General features: G+C 34.5%; 1 protein-coding gene and 1 long non-coding RNA gene across 2 annotated transcripts in view; one reads left to right on the forward strand and one right to left on the reverse strand.

Annotated features, from left to right (window-relative positions):
* Positions 1-27,760, forward strand: part of LOC105220458 (Ig-like and fibronectin type-III domain-containing protein 2) — an 804,343-nt gene that overhangs the window by 304,340 nt on the left and 472,243 nt on the right. The gene's annotated exons all lie outside the window — the stretch shown is intronic.
* The window catches only part of LOC128921298 (uncharacterized), a 97,995-nt gene continuing 83,633 nt past the window's right edge, over positions 13,399-27,760 (reverse strand). The window contains exon 3 of the long non-coding RNA XR_008470746.1: positions 13,399-26,753. This is a non-coding gene — a long non-coding RNA (uncharacterized LOC128921298). The remainder of the gene's footprint in view (positions 26,754-27,760) is intronic.

Raw genomic sequence — 27,760 nt, forward strand, 5'->3', positions numbered from 1 at the left:
CAAGCGCGATGCAACCAGAGATTAACTCAAGGCAGTGCAATGTGAGTGTAGAGCTGAAAGTCGACTGAAGCGAAATGCAAGTGGAATGGATGAGCCCAAGCAGTAGAAGATCGAATCGAAATACGTGAGTTAAATGCATTTCCACTATAGAATTGAGTCAAGCGAGCCACTGAGATTGATGGGTACGAAAGTGTTATGGATGAACATGAGCAGGGTTGCATTGGAGTGAGTAAGAGAAGGAAGAGGCCTTAACATGAAGCATGATATCACTTCGTTTTGTTGTTGTTAATTTTTTCATACATATTTTATTTATTTTTATTTTATTTGTCTTTTATTTTATTTCTGCATTACATATCCTTGGCTGCTCAGCAATTGCACTCGCAGTCGGTTAAGTCAAGTGTTGGCAATTTATAATAATATTTCATATTGGAAAGTGTTAAGCGGAAAGCATGTAACGCCGACGAAGAAAAGTGTGCACAGCGTGTGAAATGTGTAAATACTTATGGAAGTAGAGTAAAAACATTATAAATGCAAATATGAAATAAATAAATGTGTATGAGAAATGGGTGACATGATAAATGTTGGTGCCATCTATGATGAATGAGTGATTGCACGGTGGTGGTGGAAATGTCAAAGGATAACGGTTATTTTATTGCAGAAACACTGCATATAGCTAAGAGAGCTGAGGTGAGATGAGGGTCTAAAACGAATGGATCCCATATATGTGGTAACAAGAAATTAAGGGAAAATAATAAATTTTACAATGAAGTGGAAGGTTTTAAGAAAGATTTGTGTTTTATATGTCATTTGTTGATACGTTGATTACGCTGGAAAGTTTCAGTTAGGCCTTTTGGGTAAATCCCAGCATGGGATATGCCTAGTAAACAGAATTTATGCGGGACTTCGAATAATCTGCATCCAAATATTTGAAAATATGCGTAGCTTGAGCTATTTTGCTTATCCGAATTATGCGCACTTTACCCGTAATTATCCCGCTATGCTAATATACGAGAAAAGTGGTCCTAGTCGACATATTTATATTTAACTGAGGAGATTTTGGATTATACTATCCAGCATTTATCTGAATCCAGATAATCAAAAATGCAGGTAAACCAATATCTAATAGGTATATTAAACCTAAAAGTGGAAACCTTAAGTTATCCGCATTATCCGAATTTTATCAACATCAACTGAAAGATGTCTGGGGATGCTCAAAAAGTATAATCCAAGCCTTCATAATTTATTGTGGATATTTTAGGTTATCCATACTATCCAAGTCGAATACAGGTTGGCGAATTGTGCGAATGGCTATTCGGTTATCTGAATACTTCGGTATTTTCAGATATGGGAAAGGAAATAATAATGAATCTGGGATATTTTATATTATCCTCACTACCTGGATTTTATTCGGGGTATTTCGGTACTGAGTAGTAGTTGTTATTATATTATATTTATATCGAAATCAAATTAGGCACTTTGGTTCTCACGCAGGTTCTTCGCTTTAAGCGACAGCTCGATTTATTGTTCATACTATGTGTTTGAATCGAACCCAAAGGAAAATTCCAATCCGACATAACTACGCACTCACATCTTCTCAAATTGTTATGACCCCGAGGGTATAATGAGGTTAGCGCCACCAGCAACTGTCTTATTGTGATGTAGATTCTCTACACAGATTGTTGAGTGTATAATGACAACAACAAATTATTGTCTGTTGCAGAAACTGGTTATTGCTCCCCTTTACTCTTCATTATATTAACACAACACACAAATGACCCGAGGGAGGTACATGCTGTGGATGTGCGATTGTTGTGAATTGCGTTTTAACGGTACCGAGAATTACATTAACATATTGCTTGAGCAGTATGAGGCCATACAACAACAACGCGCTTTGTAGGTATGCGTAGTGATGGACAACAAATGTTATGGTTATAGTTGACTGCAAACCATTTAGCACGATTAAAGATTAAATACACATAAATCCTGTAGGAATTAAAGTCGAAACGGAGAAGACTATAAACTCAATGTTATACATTAAAAGTGGATGAGAAGGGGAGATATCTGATTGTGAGTTGTAGTTCTTATTTAAGAGAAAGAGAGAATGAGCAAGGATAAATAGTGTGAGTGGGTGAGCAAGATGGACAATTAAAGAGATAGAGAGAAAGACAGATAGAAGGAGATAAATATATGTTTAAACTGTAACTGCTGAGAAGAGCTCAATAAATTATTATCAATAAATTATTTTTTTCTCACATCCTCCTTCTCCCCTTCTTTAAATTCTCCCCTAATTTATAAATTTATTTTAAATTAAATTTCCCTCATATTTTGACTTAGTCTTAGACTTAGACTTAGCCTTCCTGTCTCTCAAATATTATCGTATAGAATTTATTTTATGTATGAACAAAATTTCACTTGGCTCAGCTTAAGAAATTAGTACCCAAAGTGAATAAAGAGATCGCACTACGGGCGCACTTGCTCGCGAAAAAAAAGTAGACAAGACAAAACAGTAGCCTCAAGTCTCTACCAGGCTGACAAGAGCAGCTATACAGCCAAAGGACAACGACAATGGGAGGATAGCAACTGCATGTAGGGCGCAGCACAACATACGAAATATGGCCTAAGGAGCTGTGCGATGCGCAAATGCAGGCTTTGTTGATACGCCTACTCGATGGTGGTGTGTATGTGTATGTAGGTGCTGGTGCAACTGACGGCAACATTCGGTCATATGAAATTTTACTCTCAAGGCGGTTACAAATCAACGACAGCTAGCCGTTTGCCGGCAGAACTCCTTCATCTAGGCGACGGCGCCGTCGAAAAATAACGAGCGGAAATAAGCGCAAAACGATGCATTAACGTGTGCAAGTGCGCTTTGTGGCAGACTGATATGGCAGCAACAGTGTGACATAAACTAAACAAGGAGCCCACAATAAGGATGCAGCTCGCTGACTTTAGGGAAACGCGGAAGACTTGCTGTCTTTGGTCTGCTACTGAGCGAAGTTGATGTAGCGTTGTCAACCGGCGTTAGCATTGATGATGAACAATAGACATCAAGCAGGAGGCAGCTGGCAGCAGATTTGTTGACCACCATCTGGCAATACAATTCACAACTCACTCACTCACATTGAGTAGCTGCCAACTGTTTATCTGGAAACGCTGCACTGGGATGCCGCCTCCTTTGCTTTAACATTTTTTTGTTGTACGCTGTGATAACTGAAATGGAATGACAACTAACATGTCGTTTTACTTATGAATAATGTGTGTCGGGTTAACATACAATAACATAAGTAGGATATAGAGCATACTCCAAAGTACATATGTATAAATTATGCTCACTACGATTTCCTGCGCGACAGCATGTAAGTTTCAGTGGCAGTACCAGCAATTACTCTGCGTGATATGCTGCCAGTTAGCAAAGTTCAGCGTTGCCATTCGTTTCGATGCCACTATTGACTGCTAGAGGGTACGGCGTGCATGTTGTGACAGTTTTGTTGGCAGCAACAAACAGCATACTTGTACATGTAGTATCAATTATGCGTCTCTGATTATTGCTGCTGGTCATTAAGTTATAAAAATAGTGGAAAAGTATTGGGATATTGTTCGAAGAGTGCAGGAATAATTGTAATTGATATGGAATTTTGCAATTTTCTGCTCGTTTTCATAAAAAAAATTACGAAGAGTTGCCATAAGGTTTTAATCACTAAATATATAAATTAAACGACAACTCTGCTAACAATAACTTCATAAATTAATAAAATCTGCTGGAAACTTAATGCAAGCTTTTACTTTAAGTTAGATAAGTTAATTACATATGTCAAATTGCTGGTAGATGGCAACCTTGTTTTTTGGTTATGTAAAATTTTTGAACAAAAAATGGATGACAATGCGCTTTGCTTTTGTATCATTTTTATTAAATTTGAGTTTAGTCTTTGCGGACGATAATTTTAAACACAAATACATGGCAACCCCAACCACAAATTTTAATATGTAAAAATGTAGTGTTACGTTATATCTAACACTAAAATATTACTTGCAAAGTCAATTTTGATATGTCTGATTTGATACATTTAATATCGATTTATTTTCAAACTTACGGCAACTGTGTTGGCATTAATATCGTGTATTAATTGGTGGTATCCTATATCAACTCTGTCACTCTCCTGTTGGTACTATTTCGATTTTGTTATGTAAATTTAATTTTAAACTGTATATCCAATATACTATAATGGCAACCCTAAAGGTAGTATTTTTTAGTAATTTGTGTGATTTGTTGTTCTAAGTAACCCTATTTTTACTTTTTTTGTCATCTGATCAATATTGATATTAAGCTAGCTTTATTAAAATTAAAATGGTGGCAACTCTAAAATATGTAAATTATGTTTTTAAAATTTTTTATCCTTAGAACTTGTGTATTTTGTGCTTCTTTGCTTTTATTTTAACTTTTTAATAAAAAAATTAGGTGGCAATCTCAAACAGGTAAAACGATTAATTTTTTCTTGCTGTATTTTTATATTTTTATATATATATTATATTTATATTTGAAATCTATTTTGTTAATTTGCACTGTATTAACTCATTAGTGACTATAATAACGTGGCAACTCTGCACAAGACTGCACAGCATTTATTTTATTTTCAGTTGAGCAATTATAGTTGTTATTTTTAATTTTGAAAAAGTGATAGAATTCATGTATGGAGTGCTTCCTGACAATTCTGTTGCAACTATATATGGCTAAGGCATCCTACCGAGTCAGAATATGTAAATATAGTTATCGTATTATATGTTTCTTTAAAAAATCTTGTTCAAATTATAAAAAAATTAGTTTTATTGCACTGTACATTTTTAAAGCATCGTTTATTTGCTTAAAATAATAAAATACGCGGCAACCCTACTTGATAAATGCTCTTATTTACTAACAAATAAAAAAAAACTTTTCATAACTTCTAATAAAGCGCACATGCTCTTCAATGCGTTCACGCTGTCAGCAATTTCTCAAATCTAATAATGTAAAGTGTAGTGATTGCTATAAAAAATATGTCAATTTTTTTCCTACATTTTATATATGTAAAACTATGTGCACAGTTGAAAAATAGTTTCGTTCATAAATAAAATGCATGCCATTAAATAGCCAGCTCATTGAATTACAGTTCGTTTACATACATACATAACTATTTATGTGTTCATATGGTGACTGGCAAGAATTTTGAAAGCACTGTGCTCAACGAGACAAATGCTTGCTGTGGAACATAGGTGACTCATACGCCATGGGGGTGCCGTTGCCTTTTATGCTCATGCTGGTCTGTATATTTTACGCAGCTGTATAAATGGCGGCAAAAAGAGTTAAATAATAACAAAAGAAAGAATTGGAATGAATGTTGGATAAGAAATGGGTTGCGAAAGTTTTTTTTTTTTATTGCGGCAGAAATGGCAGAATTATGCAAAGTTGAATTGGTAGAAAAAATACTAGATGAGAAATAAAATCATTCTAGCAAATTTAATGGCTGAAGTGGAAGAAAAAGATATTTAAATAGTTTTAATAATATTAGCTTGCTTGCAGATGGTCTGTAAGAATAAATTAGACTCATCATGGTATCACCATAATTACAATTAAATCATTTACCAATTATTGACCTTTTTCTGATATTCAAAATCATCTCTCACCATTAATGAGCATATATGCACAACACTGGGCTCTTTGGTGCTAGTTGCCAACGAGTTACCAAAAAACTAGTTCAAAATACAACTGGTATGGAACTAGCTTTATTTTAAACTTTAATTTGTTCAAGCAAGAAAAATTTTTATACAACAATTTTGAATATTTTTCGCATCACTTCAAATTAACGTAGTGTCAAAACTAACTCCGTTATAATTAAAAATGACAATTTCCAAAAACATACCTACACACAATGTGTTGTACTTGTTGTTGTTGCAACCGCTTGTTTTACTATATCACCCGTGTAACCCATTTTGAATTTTACCACAATATTTCTGCAACAAGCGCACGTTGTTATATTCGGTTGACCGACAACGCACAACAACTGAGCTGGGTTAAAATAATACGAAGACAAAAACAAATAGAAAATTAAAAACAAAAACTACTGAACCGGTATCTGCTATACACGCTCCCAACAACAACAATGCTATCGCCTATGACAGTTGTCAGCATTGTGCAGTGAAGTACAATCGCGGGCTGTCATATCAACGCAACAACATACTCTTGAATACATAAATATATATATATTCACACATGCGGTGTTCTCGATGCCACGCGAGAGATGCGAAAATAATTAAATTCCCCAATTATAAGCAAAATACACACAAGTGAAATTATTATTGTTTTTGTGGTATTTTCATATGTTTTGTGATCCCTCGAACACTGTTGCTCCTGTTGTGACAAATACAACAAAAACAATTGCGTTGTGGAATAACGTCATTATGTTTGCGTAGAAGTGTGTGTGTGTGTCTCTATGTTTTGCGTGCTTTACATTTCCCATGTTGTGCCTAAATTTCCACATACATTTCTATAAGTATACGGAATTGCATTGGGTTTGATGTATAGATGAGTCGCTGTGGTTTTCGATTAGGTAGCGGGTATATAATTCATTGGAATTGCGTTTTGGTAAGCCCAACTTTATTTCAAAATAATGGAGAAGCGAGGAATACTTTTTGATCCGAAAATAAAAAAAATAAATTTTAACCCGAAATTACGGGATAAGGTTTCGAACTAATCGGGATCCAGAATTTATTACATGTCTTTTCTCAAGTTCAATAAAAAAGAAAGAAATTGTAGTAAAAAATTATTATTATTATTATTATTAATATATAGGGTTTTAGAAAATTTCGAAATCCCAAAAATCTACCCGAACTCGAAATTTTTAAAGGAATCGTAAAGTTATTTCGATATTGTATATTTATTTATATGGCTAAGATTACCTAAAATTCGAATTTCACTCTTAATCCCAAAAATATATATTGCAAAAAGATACAATGATACAGTTATCAACGTGACTTCTAAGTGACCAAGTGTGTCTCTACAGAAACCGGAGTCGAAAAATTCTTTTATGAAGTCTTCAAAATACCAATCTGAGTAACCCTGTTGCAAGCACGCTCGCACTTCAATTACGTATATTTTTAAAGGGGTTGTTGCATGTGCTACATACGCCTGTTTGTGGTTACACAAATTGTGTTTTTGTTGTTATTTTCATATTATTTTTGTTGATATTACGAACGCAAAACATTACTCATCGTTTGGTTATATAAACAACTTCTCATTTGCACCGCAATTCATACACACCAAAGTGCCACATGCAACATGGAACGCGTGTGCCATAGCTGCAGCGACAAGCTGAAATTCCCCTCATATCTGTAACATAACCGCTTACCCGGCATGCAATCATAGTGCCAAGTGCGTGTTGCAAGCGCAACTCTGTATGTATTGGCATTACCACTACGAGCGTTGCAGTCACTTCAAAAGAGAAATACCCCTACTTATATAAGATTGTATATATTTTTGTGCCTGTGTGTTTATTTCCAAACCTTTTGTTTGCGTTCCATTTCATTTGTTTGTTGCTTTTATCGTTGTTGTTGTTGTCAACTATTACAAATTTCGTATTTACAAAGCTTATTATGTTCGTATTTGTTTTTGTAGTTATTTGCTCTGCTTCTTCAAAGGTTGTATATTTCGAAGTTTATTGTTTTGTTTTCGTTAAAATTTGAAATTTTTCGTACGAGGGCAATATGATAAACACTTGCATTGTTGATGTTATATTTAAGATGTTGTGTTAAGATATATTTTTTCTAAACCGAACAGATACACTGGTGCTTAGAAACACCTAAACTAAGAAGCCATACAACGAGATCTGTCATTTCAGTAATTGTCAATCAAATCCACGAAGTAGAAATTAAGGAACCCAAACAGAGTGACCATCTGAATTTAAAAAAAAAAAAAAACCTTGGAACGGTTTCAGATGAACACGGTGAAAGGTTTCATCAGGATATAAAGGTATTGGAAGAAAGATTCAAAGGGAAATCCCAAACTGTAATGCTTGCTGAATACGTATGGGGCTTGTACAGAAACCTTGACACATCGGAACATTCACGTCAAGCTAAATACAGGAAAGCATATTAAGTTTAATCTTTAATTCATTGTCCTACTACTGCTGAAGCAAAAAAATAAATATGTACATACTATAATAAACCACTATTAAAACAAAATTATAATTTTTTTATCAATCGTAAAGAGCTTTATTTACAACAATGGTGTCTTTGGTGACCCCCACTGAAATTTTCCGCCAAACATTTTCGTTAAATATTTTAATCCTTAAATGTCCTTTTTTAAGGGATATTTTTTGATTTTCTCAAAAAAAGGGTCAAATTGAGCCATAAAGAAACCAGTTAGAGGGTTAAGATCTTCCACAAAAATAATCCTCATACAATTCCACAATACAACTCTGACCATAAGAATTCTTTCAGACATTAACTTACAACATTTTTTTCATATAGTATAACGCTCCCTTCAACCAAAAAATGAAAACTTTGACCCACTGTAAAAAAAAAACTCAGACGTGCTGGACCATAAGTTTGTTCTATAAAAATGATCTACTCAACATACCCTTTCAGAATTATAGGGTCGCTATTCTGTTCCATTCAAAAAGTCTTCATTTGTTGGACAGTGTTATTAATCATAAATGTATCCGGAATAATCTTAACCATGACCCTTGTAGATTAGGCATTGTCTCTATACATGATTTCCTAACCTCCAATTTTTGCGTACCTCTTATTTTGAGTTGACCTTCGACAATTATTTGCAACAAAATATCGTTATATTGAAATCATTTCTGCAATCATGGTTTCATTTTAAAAATATTCTTATATTTTATTAGTATTTTTATACTCTCGCAACAAAAGTTGCTAAAGAGAGTATTATAGTTTTGTTCACATAACGGTTGTTTGTAATACCCAAAACTAAACGAGTTAGATATCGGGTTATATATACCAAAGTGATCAGGGTGAAGAGTGGAGTTCAAATCCGAATGTATGTCTGTCCGTCCGTCCTTCCGTCTGTGCAAGCTGTAACTTGAGTAAAAATTAAGATATCTTGATGAAACTTGGCACACTTATTTCTTGGCACCATAGGAAGGTTGCTTTCGAGAATGAGCAAAATCGGACCACTGCCACGCCCACAAAATGGCGAAAACCGAAAACACATAAAGTGCCATAACTAAGCCATAAATAAAGCTATGGAAATAAAATTTAGTATGAAGGATCGCACTATAAAGATGCATATTTGGATGTAATTTTTCTGGAGAAGTGAGCGTGGTCCCGGCCCCAAATCGGTTGTTTGTATATATCTCGTAAACGAATATAGCTATATAAACCAAAATTTCTGCAGTCGTTTTTTTTTAGCCACTTCCTAATACAGTCCAAAAATGCAAGAAATCGGATCATAACCTCGCCCATCTCCCATACAAAAGTTAGGTTGAAAATTACTAAAAGTGGGTTAACTCACTAACCAAAAACGTCAGAAACACTAAATTTCACATAAGAAATGGCAGATGGAAGCTACACTCAGATTTTTTTACAAAATGGAAAATGGGCGTGGCGTCGCCCACTTATGGGCCAAAAACTATATCTCAGGAACTACTCGACCGATTTCAATGAAACTTGGTTTGTAATAGTTTCCTTACATCCCAATGATATGTTGTGAAAATAGCCCAAATCGCTTCACAACCGCGCCTACTTCCTACATACCAGAACTTTGAAGACTATCTGAATCGCTTACTTTACAATATATAAAGTTAGCACTAGTGAAGATATCGGAGCAGAGCTTTGCACAAATACTATGTTTATCGTGTGGCAGCCCCATTCTAAAAATCGCCGAAATCGGACCATAGGTTTTTAAGGCCCCATATATCGAACACGAGGGCCTCGGTGCTTCTAACCTAATATTATGGTTTACAACTTTCAATGGACTTTATACAATATATATGACGAATATGTGTGTCAAATTGTGTATTATATAATATAAATAAAGTTAAATAAATAAATTGCGAGAGTATAAAATGTTTGGTTACACCCGAACTTAGTCCTTCCTTACTTATTTCCTTTAAAATCTTATTAAGATAAACTTACTGACTTCTCTGACTCTCCTCGTGTTATGTATTTTGGCTAATACAAGTTTGTTAGCTAATTACTTGTATAATTTGCATGTATTTATCACTCCTCGCTTATCTAAACGCTTTAGTTTGTTTGTTTGCTAAATTTTTCACAAAATATTGACGCTATCAAGTAATTTACACCGCGAGTTTTATTTACAATATCTGTTATATCTATGAGCACAACATACAACGTCGCAAGCTTTAAAAGCTGCTTAGTGCGATCTCTTTTACTTTTTCATAGAAAATTAAAATAAAATTTAATAAAGAACATTACATTATATTTTACTCTTCACGTTATATGTATTACATTAATTAAAAATCAAATTTAAGTACGATATAAGCACAAATTCTTGTACTACACTGCGTATACGTAACTTCAAATAGTAACCAGTTGCGTATACGTAATTTCCTATTTTAACTCGAAATAAAAGTAAGACCTATACTGTTAAAAGCGGTTTAAAGACTTTAACTTATGATTACTTTGAATTAGTTCTTTGACAAAGGGCCTTGAATTAGTATTAGGGACAAGTGTAAGTGAATGTTTAAAGTTTTAAAGCAACATTATAAAATTTCTATGCGATTAAATATGTTACTTTAGTACTTCATAATATTTATATGACACTGCGTAGACGTACCATCCAATATGGTCATGGACTAATTACTATTTCGTGAAGATTAAGTTTTAATAAATGGTTTTCATTAAAGATAATTGCAAAGTATACATTTTTTTTATAAAATATATCTCTCCAACTTGCTTGCTTTACACCCTTGAAATTTTCTATAATCCTCACATTTGTACTCCTACATGTAAATTTACCATAATTATTGTGGCCAGCAAATTAATAGCCATTAATCGCTACGCTTCTCCCATACTTTAGCGGCATTTATAGGCATTCATTAAGTTTTTTTTGCCATACAATATCACTGACTTCATTTTTATGTTTTTTTTTTTAAATAATTATTTATTGCTTGGCATTGCTCTTGGTTGATTTATGGTTGTGTCGCTCTGTCGTCTCAATGTATGCTGTGTGGCGGTGTTGGCAGCAGTTGCTGATAAAAGTGTGGCTTTTATACGCTTCACAGATGCAAGGCAAAAAATTAATGATATAAAAATGAAACAAAGGATGCTTAACAAGAAAAATGGGTTCTTTGTTTTGGCGTTGTGTATGTGTTTAATAATTAATGTGAACACATGGAGTAATATTGGTGGCAGCTGGGTTTTCAGTTTGGTTGTTGCTTGTGACTTCAGTGCAATGAATTTTGTATGAAAGTGTTGCTTAAATGGCCTAAAATAATAATTTAGAGCCTTTTATATATATATATATATATATTTAATATTTTTAAGAAATTATATATTTTTTAAATTATTTTTAATATAAAAAATTTACCTAAAATTTTGAAATTTTTTAAAATTTTTTGAAATTTTTGACTAAAAATTTTCTAAAAATTTTTAAATTTATTTTATTATTATTTTTTTTTTTTTATTTTTTTATTATTATTTAATTATTTTATATTTCGAAATCACTTAGTTTTCGTACAATTTGAAATATTTTTCATTAAATTTCTAGTACTTTTCAAATTCAAATTTGATGTAGCAATTGTAAACCATTATATTTACACAGCAAATTGAATGAATTTTGAGACATTACCTGCCGTCGAAGTAAGATTGTATAAATAAACTAAATAAATGAAGAGTAAATAAATGCTAATTGCCTTAATATAAATTCCAGCGCTGCATGTCGTCTCTTAGCAGCCGCAACAATTACCTGACCTAGAATAACTTGCGCTCGTTAACCCTACTATTATTTGGTGAATATGGTTTCGTAAATTAAGCAAAAATGTAATTTATGGTGATTTTCAACTGGCCAAGCATATTTTTCAATTAATTTAAATGTTCGAAATAAATAAATTTTGTTGAAATAAACATTTTGGGTGTTATTATTGCATATGCCTTTATACGTCTGTATATTTCTATATATAACTAACAATAATACAGTCACATGTAAGGGCAAAAATCAAAATTTATAATTATTTCTAATAAATACTGTCAAATCAATTGCACAAATACGGTCCATTTAAAGCGCTACAGTGCCCCTACGCCTAAATGTATGCTACAAAAATACATGAAAATACTCAAAACTAGTGAATAGTAGGTATAACTTTAATTTAATATGTGCGCGTATGGTATTCAATGATTTGGAATTAAATACATATTGAAATGTTAGCATTTTAATGAAATAATAAATAAATGCAAATTTCAATTATTTAAAGCGCAATGTTGAAAATACAAATGCATGAATGGTGATTTGTGAATGTAGGCAGCAGCAGCAACAAAAGTTATGGCAAGAAAATTACTGCAGCAGCATAAAATACCGTAATCTACAATATCTTAAGCCATATATTTTAACAATATTTTATGTTTATTTATTGTACTCTCTAATGAAATATGCGTAAATATTTTTGCACTTTGAATTTAATGCGTACTTAATGCAAGTTTATGCTTCCATTTAATTACTTGCTTTAGTAATACAATGGTAAGGAAGAAAGTAATAGGAAGCTCTGATAGCTGAACTGGAAAATAGCGAAATTCTGAAATGATTTATATTTCAGTTGTAAAGATTCGGAATTCGGCGTAATATTATATTGCAAAGATAAATATGTAGGTTTTTGTAATGTTAGAAATTTTCCATAAATATTATGTTTTGAAAGAAAATTAGAAAAAGTGGGAATAATTATACTCTAGTATAATAAAAATAAAAAAGCTCTACTATATATTGTGTCCGAACTGCGAAGGAGAGAGAGAGGTGGCGCACTATTGTCGATTCGGCTATAACCGGCTAAACGGTTGCAACGCCAATCACATACATACATATATTAATTAAAATTATTACAACATTTATTTTATTGCAAACTTAAAATATTAACTTTTTAACTCGTTAAAAATTTAAAAAAGATATTAAATTTCAGAACCCTGTTAACATTTTTACATCTAGTATTTGGTACAAAAATAATATAAATTAACTAATTTCTTGAAATAACCCTTCTGCTGAGTGCAAATATTTTCATTAACTAAACAAATATTAATATTTTGTATTAGTAAATATGTAAATATATTCCAATAATAATTTGTCTACGTGGCAACCCTGAGGAGTAAAAATTTCATAAATTTTTATCCTTTTTTACGAAATAAATATTTTTTATAATTTATAATATATTTTTATATTTTGTAAATGGTAACGCTGTATAATATATTAAATATCTTTGACATTTTTAAAAGGGGTCTACTAAGAATAATCGTTCATTTAAACGTCTATGGTTTATGGTATTCTATAAAATGTCATATTGGGTATCAATTATTAGATAAATTCATTAATGTACAATCGGCCCAATTTGGAAACCCATATACTCTTTAAAGGTCATATATTCAACTAAATATCCTCAAAATCCTGTAAGTATGTTAGTGATTTCAATAAATATTTAAGCACACACCAACATATCTCCACTTGAAGTTGAAACAAAAGCAATATTGTTCCGACATTCCTCATCCATTCGAAAGCTGCTTTAATTAAGCACACTTTCCTAAGCAAATATCATTGGATTAAGATCGCTCTTAGTTATTTATTCATAATCATTTGTACTAATAAACCATCTACTCACATGCATATTGTCTTATTGGAGGAGAAACATTAATACATATGTGCATATATACAACAACTTGTTTGCTTCCTGGTTATATGAAACCACGTCATTTACTTCGAGACATAAATATTTTGTCAACCTTTTGCTGTTGCCATTATGACTTTCGATTGCAACTTACACTCTCACTCACATTTCGATAAGCTGCTTGCAACATTTGTCAAGTTTTACTCAAAAGGCATCACTTCATAAAATACATATTTACATACAAACTTGTCATGAAGTTCATGTAAGTTGGCTGGCATCTGTTTGCCTCAACAACAAGTGGTTAAGGTGTTGCTTACTGAGAACGAAGCTTCCTGACTTAAGACACTGCAGATGAAACTTCATTGGGCAGACCGGCAAATATCAGTATGCCTATTTGTAATATCGTAAATATATACTTGAAACTACTGAAATTTTCGTAGGGAATATTATTAATTAGTGCTTGGGAGAGTACTCGGTAATGTGGTGAGCCAATAATATTGTTATGTAGATTTGAAGTATGTATAAATCATAGGAAAGTTGCTGCAAATAATATTTGGTCCCAAGGCGTGTAAATTTATATTGTGTAAATATGAGTGGTGTTATTTAGAATTAACATGTTTTAAATGCTGTCAAATTACTATTTTGTGCCTAAGAAGTTTTGGGAGGTGACCTAAACTTTAGATCAGACATTAAAATTAAGTTAGTGTACATGAAAGTAAAGTTATGGTTGACCTAAATTGTAGCGGAGATTAGTCCAATAATTAATCATACTTAACCGTAAGGCAAATTCTAAAATTTTTGACCACTGAAAAACTTCTCTGAAGGAAAGTTCTGATAGTTTTCGTAGCAGCTGGATTAAGAAATCGCCTGCTGACCTCATCAACAGTCACTTCGCAACCCAACAGCGGCAACTCGAGTGGCATTTGCTTTAACTTTTTATTGAAATATTAGCTACTCAAGCGTACTTTCTTAATTTCACAAGTTTTTCTTACTACTTAAATTTACTTCGACACACCTAAAAACTCAATATAATTTGAGACTTAGTAAGTTAACTTATCGTAGCAATGAGCAGTCAATAATAAAAGTTTTTGTTATTATTTTTTTAAATTATTTTTTAAGAAAAAAATTTTTCCTCTATTTTTTTATTTTAAATTGTTTGTTGTTGTTGTTATTGTTGTTGTTTTGAGCTACTTTTAATTAAGTTGAGTTGCTGACAAGTTACAATTTTGTTGTTGTTTGCTTCTAATTTTTTTTGGCATTCACATTTACAATAGTTAAACGAAGAAAATAAGAGCAAAAAAGCAAACTTAGCCAAACTATTGGAGTTTTTTTTGTTATTTTTGTTTTATATTTTTCATTTTTTCTTCGCCTCCCAACAATAGTACGTATGCATTTAAAGTGGCGGCAACAAACAACTCAATGTTGTTGTTATTGTTATTGTCATCTAATGGCAATGTAGTCACAATACTTTCGTTGTCTGCTAGCCAGTTGCTGTTTTTATTGTTGTTGTCTTTGCGTTGCCACTGCTTTTTGCTGTCTTCTCATTATTAGCCATCCTTTTGCTGGTATGGTTGTTGCTCATGTCTGCAAAAGTCTTTACTAAATAGAAGAATTAAATAGAAGAAACTCGCCAAAAAAAGAAAGACAGCGCAACAACACAACTTCAAACAGCAGAGACATAATGAAGGCTTACTAGAATGCATACCATGCTTTGGTAAAGAGATGATGAGTGGTTTATCAGCTGGCAGCAAATAAGAAACAATAGCAACAAAAAGAATGAAAAACAAACATAAGTGAGGAAGAGAAAAAGAACTTTCAATCAAATCGAGAACTTCTCATGAGCACTTTTTGTGGGAAGCCTTTCAAAAACACATGAAAGCTGACAAGTCAAAACCAACAGTTTTGAGGAAATGCAAAGAAAAATGGGAGAAAACATTTTTTTTTAAGAACCTGACCCTCTAAGCTTAGACGCTTCTTCCATCATTGTCTTCTCGATTTTCGTATACTCTTTGTTTTCTTTTTTCTCTTTATTCTCTTTAGTTCACCTCACTGTCTCCATTAACAAGTTTTGTCTCGCGCATACCAACACTGTCTCGCTTCACTGACTTCACTGGCTTTGTAGATTTGCTTGACTGCTTTTGACTCTGTCGTTTTTGTTTTTAGGTGCTTTCTTCACATATTTTTTATCTATTCTTCTGTGCTGTTTATTTTCGGTGTTACTTGGCTATCATTGGCACCGCAACTGGTAGTTGTTTGTATTTCTTTCTTTGAGTGTTGTTGTTGCCCTATCATAGACAAAGTGAAGTGCCGGTAGTCACGTGCCACGAGGTATTAGCCAAGCGCAACTGATTTCATTAACTAGCGGTGGATGGCTGCTCTTAGAGGAGAGGAAGATAGTTAAAGAATAAAATATTTAGAATACAAATTTTGTATGGAGAAGAGTAAGAAACGAGAATAAAATGAAGAAGAAAAATATTTGCTAAGCTTTAAAAATTTATCTTTGAGCCAACGTTATTGGTCCTGCACCACATTGAATTGTCAACTTTCGGCAGCGTTGTCATCATAAAATTCCAACTTGTCTGATGTAACGTTAAAATACGAAAACTGCTGGCAGCGCGGAAGTCATAATAAAAAACGCCGAAAGCTTTTGCCAAAAGAACAACATAACCATATATAAAACACTTGCTTATGTATAAAGAACAAGAATGGTAGCAGAAAGCTGTAACGGTTGCAGTTGACGCAGTCGACAAAAGCAGTGCACCGATACAATCGATGCTGGTGAGTAGACAATGACTTTCATTTCCGTCGTTCTGCCAATGGGGATATCAGAAGGAAAATAATGAAAGAAAAGCAACGATTAATACTGAAATGTATGACGATCTCAGAGTTCAGTCTCGTTTAAGTCAAAATGCCACTGTTCAGCCAATTAACAACCTTACTATCCTTTAAAAACCACAAACCAGCTTCTTTATTACCGTTAATCCATTTATTTCATGTCCACTTTAAAGAATATGACTTAGCTTTCAATCGTACAGCTATTTGAAACAGATATATCACCTCTTTATTCCCATATATATATGTTAGCTTTGCTTCCTCTTCCTCTTTATGGTTTACCGGCTCCAATTTTTGCCTTCGTCTTGCGCTTAAAGTGCAGTTATATGCATTTTATTTCCCCACTTATGTGTTCGTGTGTCCTTCGTTCGCTCGCTTCGTTCGCCTACAATTCCATTGTCACATTTACAGTTACGCAATTATATTGTATTTTTGATGTTTTCGTCTAACCCTTTTTTGTAGCCGTGGCATCATTTTCAGTTTCATCTTTTCATCAAGCATTTTACCGTTATTATGATCTTTCTACGTTTATCTGCGTTTCAATTACTCGGTTCCTTTGTTGTGCAACTTACAGTTTTTGCTTTGTTTCTTGTTGACTTAGTTTTAGTTTACTTTGCCTTAAGTTTTTTGTTACGTTTTTCATAAGATTTTTTATTTTTACAATGTTTCTTGAATAAGAACGCATTTGGTTGGGTTCACTCTTTATTTGTTGTAGTTTATTTTTTTATTGCTCTTTGTTTGAGTACTTGTTGTCATAGTCCTATTGTTATATAAATGGTGGTAATAGAATAGAAGTGAAGGTCTTGAGAGAAATTTGAGGGAGAGAAAAGTTTTAAAGGAAAACAAAGAAAGTAGAAAAAGTTCAAAACTAGACTACACAGTAGAGTTAGAATATTAGGTTCTGATTGACATGCAAGTTGTCTTTTTATTTATTTTTATTTAGCCCATGCAGCCCTCTTGATTATAACTAATACCCTCCCTTCTCGAATGAAATTTCATTAATAATACCACAATATGGGATGGATATCCATTAAGTAGACAGTATAAGTGGTAAAAGTATGCCAAACCAGCTGCTTTGGGTTCTGTATCTAATCATTCCCTCCTATCATGACGAACCGAGATAAGAAAACACTTGTAACATTCGAGAGAACTGTTCCCTCTAAGATCTTTGGTGATGTACGCGTGATCATTGATTACTGAATAAGGTGGAACCATTAATTGTATAAGTTCTACGGCGCATGGATATAATAAAGCGCACAAAAATTCAACGAATGCCCCATGAGTGCTCATCAAATAAGCATGGACATCCACGCATCCCCTAGAAGGACCAAATGCTTGGGGAACTTTTGGAATTTACAACTAGTGTGACTTCGCAAAGGATATAAGCAAATGATGAAGTTTTATGTTCTCGGTCCAAAACGGCCCACGATTATAGTGCCAAAGAAGAAAAAAAGATATCAACGACATTCGTTTTTGGGAGCACTCTCATCATATAAAAGTAGAACTTCCATTATTGTTCCCTAATTGCCTCAACAACTTTAAGTCTCAAATTTCATTTTGCATTTTTCTATTAGTTCGACTTCCAAGATCAACTATCTTTTTTCCATAAATCTATTCCTACAAGAATATCAAGAATATGCTAGCACCTAGCATAGTAGCATAAAACAGCTGCTCCAAACACACTTGATTTCCGCAATTTCACAACAATAAAAGCAATAGTAGGCAATATAACAACAACAAAAAGAAAACAACAAAAATTTTGAAAATTCCGACTTCAAACTACTAAAGCCAGCAGCAGGCAACAAAGAACCAGTCCACATATGCCGCTAAACACACTGTATGCAGTTAAGTTGGCTGCCTGTGTAGTGGCAAGTGGCATATACGCTCTGTGGATGAAGGCAAGGCAAATTTTCTGTTAGTTTCTGTGTAAGTGTGTGTTTGTGTGTGTTTGTTCAACATTAAGCTCTCGAGCAATCCGCTTTACATAGTAACATTACATCACTTGTGTCCTTCGAAGTAAATAATAAGTTTGTGCAAAATTTTTACCCCTCCACTCCTCAACAAAAACTTGCCACGCAACAGGGGACTCCCCGCGCTAGACTTTCCACAAAATGTTTCTTTAGCTGTGCACAACGCAACAACGGTTAAATCTATTGTTTGCCATTGTTGTGCACTTGCCGCTGATATTCATCGACTGTCTTGTTGCCACTAAGTTTTGGTTGGCGGCGGGTGAGCCTTGCGCTGTGTGTGGGGTGTTGGGGCGTATGAGCAACCTCAATATTTGTCTGTGAAATTTAAGGAAAAGAAAAAAACAACAATCAAGCGCTTGCATTTGCAAGAATCCTACAACAACAAATACCAAAAAACATGTTGCCGACAAACAATCAAGTGAACAGCGAGCAGCAAGCAATTCAAATTTGGCAGAAACGAAAGCAGCAGATAAGAGCGGCAAGTAAAATACAAGGGACAACACAAGAACTACAACTGCGTGAATACTGAAAAAGTCCAGTACAAATACAAGGAACATGTGCAATAAGACGAAGGCATGCAAAGTTGTTGAGTTGAGTAACTTTGCACTAAAACCCAAAAAACTCCAACTACAACTAAAGTAAACGCTTTATCAGTAAACTCGATAAGCAGCTAACTGCTTGGCTAGGAAATGCCAAGGAAATACAATCAAGTAGCCGCATCTGGCAACACCCGTGTACTCTTGCGTTGAGTGACCCGATGAGGCGCAGTGTTGCCAGGCGTTTACATATTCTTATTCTTAAGCATGCAAATTCTGCCTTCTGAAAGTGTAGGCAATCCAGTTCTTGGCATCTTAGTTCTATATTTGGCTATTTGCACACATACGTCACATGACTGTGACCTCTAGCTGCTTGAATATGCAATGCTTACAATGTGTATTTGTATAAATTGTGGCACAGCAGCAGGCTGTATTTGCACAACAGTCTTCAAAGTGGCCGACAAAAGCATAATGCATGCAAAATGCAAAATTTTTTTATTTGAATGTGCCAGATATGCGCAGCAAACATTTGTAGATATAGAATTTTAAATTATGTAAATGAAGAAAAGGACATGTTGCTGTTAAATGCTCACTGTTTTTCCCAAAAAGTGCATATTTTTTAAATCGAGCAGTGAGCAGCAAGCAATTGCCATTTTTTATAATTTCGCAAACAAACATTTCAATTTTTCTATTGTTATGACAGTTTTAATTTTTTATGTCATTTTGAAGGTTGTCGATTTCGTCTAAATTAGAACATTTTTTGATTTCTTAATTCGTATGTAAGAAAAATTGTGGCAACTCTATTTTTTATTTTATTAGTTTGCTGAGATAAATATTATATAGAAAATATTTGGTTTTAGCTTTAAATATTGAACATTTCTATTTATTATTAATCAACTAATTTGAAATGAATATCCATTTTTCATTACAGGTAAGCATAAAAGTATTCGGCATCAATTTTCGGTCATTATTAAATTGTTGTAAGTACAAAACGTTGATTGCAAAAATTGTTTATGTTAAAGTAAGAAAAATATTCCTTAGTCTTCACATTTAACATATTTTTCAGTCCGGCAACTCCAAATCATAACTTAAACAAAATTATCGAACTTTGTTGGGAACATACTACGCAACATCTAATTAGATTTCCATGTTATTGTTGTATTACCAATTTTTCTTTGCTGCTTGATGCATGACGAAGCTATATTAGGCCCCGTAAAGAAATTTATTCGACCTGTTCTTCAGAATTAATGGGGATTGAGTCCTATGTATACTTCAGGCAAAGTGTAAATGTAATTTGTTTTGATAGATGGAAATCTCATTCATCATACAACGCCTATATGCCAACAAAGTCCTTTCTCTGAATATCTCCAGATCCCACCATTTGAATTTTTAAAAGTTCTCTAAGCATATATTTGTTCTCTTAGAGTCTTTATGAAACATCTTATTAGATTTCTAAGTATAGTTCAATCTCAATATCTGACACTATTAATATTTAATCCAATTCTCTTTACTTCTTAATCATACTACTAAGCTAGATATTATCTTTAGACTATGCTGATAATTTACATAATTTACATTTTGAGTCGTAAAATCTAAATGCAATAACTGCATATTTTCCAGCAGTAGCAGAAGCATATAAGCTACATTCCTGAGCAGCAGTTCGAGAGAACTTGAAATCAAGAATGCAAAAATTTTCGAATTTGTATTTTATTTCACTACACACTAGTATCAGCGCCCAATCACCTCTCTCTCTTTTCCTATCTCTTTCACACTCTTCTGACTGTCTAGCGTGCCTCTGACTCGACTGCCTAGTCGGCTGCTTGTTATAAATCTTTCATTTTGTGCGAATTATTTGTGAATTTTTGGTGTGTGGAGAAGATATTTCGTTTCGTTGCATTGTTGATTGCATACTTTGGAGCACCAAACACATATACGAGCATTTGCAAAATATAGCACAAACCGAGCTATGTACACACTATAACTTTGTAGTCAATCAGCTACAGGCTGCAGCTTGTATAGCAATGCATTCGCCTGAATTACGGTGTTGAAAGTGTTACAATTTAGTTTGTTTAAACCAATTAATCATTTGAGAGATAAGCTGGAATTTGTTAAGATATGTAAATATTTTTGCAGTGCAAAAAACTAATTTTAAAATAATCTGATTTAATGTCTTTATGACAAAGAAAAATTTGTATCTACAATTAACAAATTCTTTTACTTGTTTTTTGAAATTAAATATATCTTCTTAAAATAAAATAAGGTTGATTGGAAGTGAGGTCGAGGGATGTAAAGAAGGAGAGGTAGGGAAAGATAAATAAAGAGTGTTAGAAAAATTTAGAGTTATATAAAGGGATAGGGTTAGATAGAGAGATCTATTTTTTAAGGGAGCGAGAGAGTGAAATTGGGATAGAGAAAGAGAGAGGGTGATATATATGTAAACAAAGAGGAGAAAAGTAATGGAGATAGAGAAAAAGCGGGGGGAGAAACAGATATTTAAAGAAAGCTAGAAGTATTGAAACAATAAGCCAATTGTGCTGTCTCTATTTATTTTTCTGACGTCATTTCATCTCAAATTTTGATAAGTGATCACTTAAATCAATTATTTGAAATTCTTCCTGAACAATTAAAATAAATACGTAAGGGAAATACTTAATTTACTGTAAAGAGAAATTTTGTGTGGTGCTAAGTGATATGTTTTATTTATTACTGCACTCAACAGCATAAAGTGAGGTTAAATAGAATTTAAATTGCTTTTAGAACTGCAACCAAGCACCACTCAGTGTCTGAAAAGTATATGTATATGCATGTGTGGATGTTTAAATGTCCATTCCGATTTATGTACAAATTCAAGCCATGCAAATAAGTGGTTACAACAATGATGTCAACCATTACAAATGCACATATGTTTTCTCGTTTTCGGCCACAATGACAGACCAAAAAACCACATAAAACCCGCTTTTGTTACTTGAAGGTAAATGTAAAGGGAGCGAGGGCTTAAAAAATATAATAAAAATTCAAGTTAGAAAATGAAAATGAAAATCATAAAAAGAAAAATTGTAGTTTGTTGCCAGAGAAATGGTCTGTAACTAAGCGCACTACTAGTAGAGATGTGTTCAAAAAATAAAGGGAATTGTAAAATTTAAAAATTTCGTTCATTTGCATTATTCTTTATGACTCTATCTGACTCTTTACTATTCCCAAAGCGTAGTGAGAACCTTAAAGTGTCATAATTTTACTAGAAGCTTACTAGAAATCGCTGAAAGAGCCAAATGATGTCCAAAAATCGAGTTGGAGAGGTATTTCGACGATCTCGATTTGGGATTATTTTGAACATAAATGTAGACGAATCAATAATTTTTTTTCAAAAAATTAATATTCCCGTTAGTTTTTGAACATATCTCGTATGTATGTAGTAGTTTACCGCATTCGTCCTACAAACTACTAAACTACTCATATTTCTGTTTGCCTTTGCGCTCAAGGTGAACTCTTCACTCATGCGGCGATGGTGTAGGGCTCTCACGCAGTACTTAACAAATACGTTTACAAAGAGACAAAAGTCGACAAATACTCGTACAAGCGCACGCATATGTAGTAGTGCCACAAATGGAATAAAATCGTTGAGAAAAATCGCAGTGGTTTGTGTGCCATATGATGAGGTTGGGTTGATAGTGCGGTTGCGGAGGAGGTGGCTCGGCTGTAAATGCTGTCAGTCAGCAGTCACTAAGTCCTTTCGTCAAGCTTTTGTGCATGGCTACAGTGGAAAGTTGAACGATATTGGTATATATTTATGTGCAAGTAGACGGACACACACACATTTGCACGCGGTCAAGGCGAATGCGGCTGATTGAACACTGATAGATGGCTAATGGATAGCAGAGCAGTAGCTGCAGCAGTGAAGTGGCGTATAACAGAAAGAAATTTTATGACACTTAGAACGTATGCTTGCAAATGCGAGTAGTTTACTTACTACAGGTGCAGCAGCAGCTAGTTGACTCCTTAAAAACTGTTAGTTTCATGCAATGAAGCTTTGGGAACTGCTTACGACCAGCAGCTGCTCGCTTGGCCACTGTTGCTAATATTGTGCTGTGTTGTGTTGTGCTTTTACTGAATTCTCCCAGCAATATTGCACCCGATTTTCTTGCATTGTTTTTGCTGCTATTGAAATGCCATGCATACTTTATCGACGCTGGAGCACGATGCAAAAATCGAGCGGCAAGAAAATGAATTAATACCCTGCCTGCTGTATGAGCGAATGAAAGAAAAATACATCAATAACAAACAAAAAAAAATCAATGAAAAATCCGCTTTTCTTGCTAACTTTTATGCGCTAAAATTGTTGTTGTTGTTGTACTCCAGTCATTGATATACAATCATTGTTACACTAAGCCATTGGCTAGCGATTGAGTAACGAGCAGCAGTGATTGCCGTAGAAGAGTGAAAGAGAAAAATCTGCGCAACCTTAAAATAGCTATTAAAAGTGAGGTCGACGATGGCTGTTGTGCAGGATTTGATATGAGTACCACGAAAAAGAAGCAGAAAAAATGTTGCGTATACGCCTCAGCTATTTGGTAATTTATTGCGTAGGCATTTTTTATGCGTTTTGCTATCGTTGTTTGTGATGGAATGTCAAAGGTTTGGTGGAATGAAATAGTTGGAAAAGTGGAAGATTCACTCGTTCCTACTCTACTAACTTAGTTCAGTCATAAATTTGGGTAATGGATTTTAAAATGTCTTTTGAATGCACAGCTTTGGTTGAGCATTGAGGAATTCGATTGCACTCAATTGCGATTGATGCTGGTTCTTTTTGTCTGATAAGAATAAATCTAGTTGTGAACTTTAGATTTCATGAAATAACTCCTCATAGTACCTGCTTTAATTATCTAATGCGAGAAAACTATAAAGTTTGTTTCTGTAGACCATCTTACTTACATAAGTTTCAAATAAAACTCTACCGAATGACCATAGGAGCTTCACTGACAGCAACTCTGCCAGTCTTTTCGTTTTTAGGAAGGAAAATGTTGATCGACATAGGAAGGATCTTTCTTAAAATTTGTTCAATTACTGAGTCATTAATATTTGACCAAAAATAGTCTTCGAAGCGTTCTGGTGATCTTACCTAGGCTTTTAAGTCCAGAACTCCCCTGTTATTACTAAAAAACTTTTCTTTTTTAAAAACATAAACCACGGAACCAAGGAAACCAGCTAAACATAAGTCTGTAATGCTTACCAAAAGCATAATTGCTACGACAGTCCTCCATATACGAACCTTTCTTGGCCTTGGCCTGAATAAGGACACATATATAAAAAAGCGCCAGCTATGGAACAACAAGATGCGATGGGCTTACGTTCTCCATTTGAGAAAATATATTATACTATAATACTCTATTATGTAATAGTGCGTGCCCCTTTTACTAAAATTTCAAACTTCTTCTTGAACCTGAAAGCTTTTCTTTGACTTTGAAAGCTTTAAGCTCCGTCCGAACGTCGAATAAAAGTAATAGTAGTATATTCGGTAGATTTAAATAAGCTAATAAAAGAGGTGACACTGGAAGACATCATGTTTTCAATTAGTGAACATATTGTTTCTAAATGCTTACAAAACTTTTGAACTATTTAGTTCTGTTGTATACACATATAACAACATCTTGCATCTCCATATCCAACAAAAGCGTCCGATAGCACGTCATAGAGCTCTTAAAATACTTTCCGGTGACCGGCGTTTGAGTCCCACTCTGTGGAAGTAACTCGGTTTTGGCGCTACTAAGAGATGAACTCTGAATAAATGCTCTGCGATGGAACTATATATTATTATATTCTACAATCTCTTCATTTGGAATATTATATTTCCAAAAGCTCTCGCAAACTTAGAGGCATGTTTAATATCATTAAAAACATAATAATTAGTTCTAATAGTTCTACCTTCAACTACTCCGCTGGTAAAATTATTATATTTCATATTTCCCAACACTTACTTCACACTGTAAAGTTTGTTTTATTTGACTCTATTTGACTTCAACTTCTTCAGCTTAACTGCGTCCTTATTCCGTGTTTACTTCCATCTCTCAACATTTACTTGGAAATCAAATTTGTTGGCACTTTGATGCTATTAGCGACACTTTTAGTGGCAATAGCTGAGTGCTTCGCGAGACAAGTGTCCCTTTAGGGACTCCTCAATGCGTCTTTCAGGGCAGTTCTTGTTGATGTTGAATGTTGCATTTTTCTTTACTTATATTTTGCTCTTTTGTTCAACACTTCTCCTTTACTGCATTTCACTGAGTTACTTGTCTCCGCGTTTTTTCTTTGCGAACGCTTTGTAAACTTTCGACCGTGATAATGCTTTTATTGTGCTTTTTCGCAGTGCAACTTTTTCTTTAACTGTTGTTGTATTGCATTATTTATGCCACAAGTGTCCTTAAATTTCCTAGTTCCAAGTTGTATTCCTTTTTTTGATTTTCTTCTGCTTTACTGCAGCTTTCTTCAACGTATTAGTAATACTTACTTTGATATTTAATTTACCTGCAGGCCAACTCGAACTTCACAGAGGCCTATTAGGTGTTTAACTTGAGTGTCTTCTGGTACATATGTACGATCTCTACGTATTTTCATTTTTCCCATTTCATCCAATATGTTTACAGCATTTACTGCCGCTTGTATAACGTGAATCTCGTCGTTGTTCGCCACATGCGTCCATTGCACTCACATACGATCAACTCAAATTGAGTGTAAGTGCCAGTTGAAGCCATATTAAAGGAGCTGTAGAAGGCACCGAGAGGCTAATGTTGTTGATGTTGGCCATACAATGCCACATATGCCACAAACAACTATAAAATGCATGGGTGCGCACAGATTCTTTGGCTTTCAGTGTAAATTGGTATATCTGTTTGTGTGTGTATGCGTTACGCATTGCCACCGCCATTGTCAAGTGTAAACCTCACGCAACCTTTTGTTCGCCAGTTACCTTCAGTCAAAGACCCACAATCATACACACAAAATACTCACTCTGTCACACCCGCACATATAAGTAGCTATCTACTTAGTGCCTCTGCGTATCATTTTAACGGCACTTTGTGTGTGTGGCAAGTTCAGTGTTGCCGCCAATTGCGTTGCTTTTGTTAAGCCGCTGTTGCTGCTGTTACCTCGGCTGCTTTCGTACTATGCATGACAAATTCTCGTCGTGATATTCTCGTATACTCTCTGTATGTGTGTCTGTGCAACACCATCTTTTTATATCTCTGTTGCATCGTCATTGTTAATGTTTTCCTCCACTCTCTTTCGCTGCTGCACGCGTTGTCGCAACAAAAGCCACGTTGCAATTTTCGTATATTTTCTCCCTTCTCTCTCTTGCACTCTCTTTCTTTTCCTTTTCGGCGCTTAACGCGCGCTTCACGTTCAAATTTTGGCTTCGGTTCCTGTGTCTGATTTAAGCGTGTATTTTGGCGTCGACGGCAACAATGGTGTACAACAGCGAAATAAAAATCCAACAACAACAGCAATAAGCTTTAGTAGGTGCCAAGAAGTCAAAAGTGCACTAGCAATGCGTCACACAAATCGAGATTTGTATGTGACTAGAGACATTATGCGACCGGTTGCAATGTGCCCTGTGGGAAAACGAGATGGAAATATGTTTGAAATTATACGGCAACTACTTATTTAAATATTTAATAATTTTATTTGCTCGATTCTTCTAAGACAAAATCCTCTCTTCAGCTAATTTGAATGTCTTAGTGGAAAACCACCGGCGAGGCGGCGAACAGGAATCCAAGGTCTCACTACTCATACGACCTATAGCTTTGCTATTTCTGAGTTAAAGTGGTAATACCAGCAATCTATTACATGGAACAATAAGAACAAAATGGAAGGAAGATTTCATTCCTATTTGGAACTCGAGCTCTACAAGAGAGTTACCATGACAACTACAAGACTAACGAGCTTAACGGCCGGGAAAGATGGTCGAGCGTAGGAAAGTCTTAATATGAACCAGTAAACCCAGCAGCACATTCGAAGATCTCGAGCTACAAGGAATCTGTCACTTGGTTTGCGCATCTTCTACAGATAATGTTACAGGAGCTCACAAGTTTGGGACTCACCTCATCTAATACTTCAAACAGACCCAAGTTAACCGTTTAAAAACGACTTCTGGAATACCCATCCCTAGTCTTTACGAGCCTCATTACTGTCACTTCATCGTCAACATTTTGCAACACAATCTACAGCGACGTGAAGCCAAGTAATGTCAACTCGTGCCAAGACAAGCAGCGATAGCGCACAGCGAGCTCCAAAAATGGTGAAAGAGCTTAAAGCGCTCCGCCACTTTTGTAGCTTTGTGCCACCGGCATGAGCACGCAGTCGCCAGGTAAGCAAAGTAGTGAAGCGCATATCAACTGCTTACCTAAGCCTGTCAGCTGTGCGCAGTCAAAAGCAGCCAAAAATAAAAAGAAAAATGAAAGCCAGCAGGATGCGCGTAAAAGCGCGACTGATGTCACAAAAATCGTGTGACATCTTGACGCTGATGGGCACATTCGTCGCAGATCTTAACAGAGCTTACAGCCACGAATAACGGCTGTCGCCTTGACGCTGTGCGGTTGGCGTTGAGTGTCGGATCGGA

The sequence above is a fragment of the Zeugodacus cucurbitae genome, chromosome 4 (genome assembly GCF_028554725.1).
Source record: "Zeugodacus cucurbitae isolate PBARC_wt_2022May chromosome 4, idZeuCucr1.2, whole genome shotgun sequence".
Classification (NCBI taxonomy): domain Eukaryota; kingdom Metazoa; phylum Arthropoda; class Insecta; order Diptera; family Tephritidae; genus Zeugodacus; species Zeugodacus cucurbitae.